At 45.8% G+C, this 2,808-nt stretch overlaps 1 non-coding gene across 1 annotated transcript; it reads left to right on the top strand.

Annotated features, from left to right (window-relative positions):
- Window positions 1–1,321: 1,321 nt before the first annotated feature.
- Trnat-ugu (transfer RNA threonine (anticodon UGU)) lies at window positions 1,322–1,396 on the top strand. Its single transcript has one exon. It is a non-coding gene; the product is annotated as a tRNA-Thr (tRNA).
- The last annotated feature ends 1,412 nt before the right edge of the window (window positions 1,397–2,808 follow it).

Genomic DNA, 2,808 nt, shown 5'->3' with positions numbered 1-2,808 from the left:
TAGGTTAACCTGAGCTCTTTGCTGTAAACAACTGGACACACAAAGAAAAGTGGCAATTTACATTTTTCTAGTTAGACGTGAATCATTAATCAAATTCCGGTTACCACGATTCTGGAATAAAGTCAGATATCACACATAATATAAAATTCAACTTGTATTGTTGTACTGTATGTCACAAATAGAAGAAATCCTTCCGGTATTGTAATAACTGTTCCATTGAGCTCTGGAAAAGTCGCACCAATCATAATCATTGGCGCGCAAAAGATCCGCACTGCATCGTAATTGCGACACGTGATTTCATGATGATTCTTGAGGAGTTCATGACAGACATTTTGCCGCCTCCTAACATTAATCGTGGGTACCTATGCATTATTTCTACAGAATTTCGTCCAGAGTTGCTGCTTCATCACTCGCTTCGGAACAGACAAATGAATTAATTGACAGCACGACACAGCAGTAAGTACATAAGACTGTACACAGTATTAATATTATTATTACACACAAAGCATTAACAGCCAGAATCGTCCAGTTTGTGCCAGTTCAGAAGTAAGGGGTCAAGGAGTCAAGTGATTAACAAACTGTAAGTATAGTGCACACACCTGACCTTGTTTGATTTTATATGGGTTTGCAGAGTGAAGATCAAGGAGATGCTGCAATGGAGAGGACTAATGCAGGGGAATGAAATGATAATTAAATCAAGACCCTACGCTGTGGACAGGCGTTGATATACATCAACGAAGACAGTTGAAAATGGGTGTCCCGACCGGGACTCGAACCCGAGATCCCCTGCTTCCATGGCAGACGCTCTATCCATCTGAGCTACCGAGGATACAGAGGATAGTGCGACTGCAGGGACTTATCCCTTCCACGCTCCCCGTGAGACCCCCATTCCCAACTTAATGTCCACACACTACATTCGTAGTGTCACTGCCCATTACACTCGTTACTCGCGGCAGACAATCTTACCGTTCCGTAAGAGTTCGGGCAAGACGTGTGCATCCGCACAGAAGGAAAAGGTCAATGGCCGGTTAGCCTTAACATGTCCGAAAGAACAGATACCATTCGTGAACATGCAGCGCTCTAGAAAGAAATGATAATTAAATCAAGACCCTACGCTGTCAACAGGCGTTGATATATATCAACGGGGAGGGTTGAAAATGTGTGCCCCGACCAGGACTCGAACCCGGGATCTCCTGCTTACATGGCAGACGCCCTATCCATCTGAACCACTACGAACGTTGTGTGTCGACATTAAGTTGGGAATGTGGGTCTGACGGGGAGCGTGCAAGGGATAAGTCCCTGCAGTCGGACTATACTCTGTGCCCTGGGTGGCTCAGATGGATAGAGCGTCTGCCATGTAAGCAGGAGATCCCGGGTTCGAGTCCCGGTCGGGGCACACATTTTCAAATGTCCCCGTTGATGTATATCAACGCCTGTCGACAGCATAGGGTCTTGATTTAATTATCATTTCGGTCTAGAGCGTTGCATGGCCATATAATCCAGGTCAAGCACGTTTAGTAGCAAGTGTCTATCATCACCTTGGATAGTTGGCTCTCTTATCTGAGAAGGAGTTGTGGGTAGCACTTGTATGTTCAAAAAAATTTTCAAATGTGTGTGAAATCTTATGGGACTTAACTGCTAAGGTCATCAGTCCCTAAGCTTACACTCTAATTAACGTAAATTATCCTAAGGACAAACACACACATACGAGTACACCTATGCCCGAGGGAGGACTCGAACCTCCGCCGGGACCAGCCGCACAGTCCATGACTGCAGCGCCCAGACCGCTCGGCTAATCCCGCGCGGCTAAGTAGCACTTGTATCATTCATTCTAATACACACACACAAACCTACACACACACACAAATACACACACTAAGTATCATATCATTCATCTTTCACATGTTTCATCAATTTAAAAATAAAAGTGTTCCAAGAAAAGTATTTCATTCTACAGCTTAGTTAGGTACTAAAGTTGGTCATAATGTGAAGGAGGGAGTGCAACAGACGGCGGGGCGGAGGGAGGGGGGGGGGGGGAAGAGGGATACTAGCTAATGTCGGACTTTATTCAGAGAGAGACATAACAGAACGGCAGAAAGGAACTATGACGTGCCCATGACCATATCGAGAATGATGTTGCGCGATTTGTTGGTGCATCGACGCGGACTGTCCAACGTGTGTATTTTACCACCATGAAACGCGGTATAAGAAAACCAGAGTTAAAATGGTCCTAACCAATAGTGACCGGACACGAGTTTCACCTCTTCTCAATCACAATCGGCTTAAAATCTCACAGAAACAACTGCTGTCAATGAATGCAGTTTCATCTCAACCAACTTCCGAGCGAACATAGCGAAGAGATTGCAAAAGTGGTCATTTGGAGTCGAGTACATCGCAAAACGCCATTACCCACAGCAACGCATGCAGTTGCACGTCTTCATTGGCCCAAACAACATACAAGGGGAACAAGCCGTGTGCTTTCTTGCCTAGAATCTGCAGCCTCCGGTAGTGACTTGACTGTTGTGACTTGTGTTTTCGGATTCTTTTAAACTCGTCTTGAGTGTTGTTTGATGCCTTGATCTTGGTATCTCGGTTTACTCTTCATCGGCCAATATTTTCCATTATATGTGCAGTTGGATCTGACCGTTGGAAATCGGTCAGATTGTCGGTCGGTCGTGAACCGTCCCTTGGTTGGGTTGCCTTCCGATTATGAGCTTGCCTGTCGAGCTGCCTGTCTCACCCAAGCGTGCGTTAGTGTCACTTCCCAGGCCGACGCTTGGAACCTTCTGAGCGCCGCTCCTTGTGTTT

Source organism: Schistocerca nitens, chromosome 8 (genome assembly GCF_023898315.1).
Source record: "Schistocerca nitens isolate TAMUIC-IGC-003100 chromosome 8, iqSchNite1.1, whole genome shotgun sequence".
In the NCBI taxonomy this organism is placed as follows: Eukaryota; Metazoa; Arthropoda; class Insecta; order Orthoptera; family Acrididae; genus Schistocerca; species Schistocerca nitens.
The sequence above is the reverse complement of the archived record's forward strand: the minus strand, read 5'-3'. Positions and strand labels throughout refer to the sequence as shown.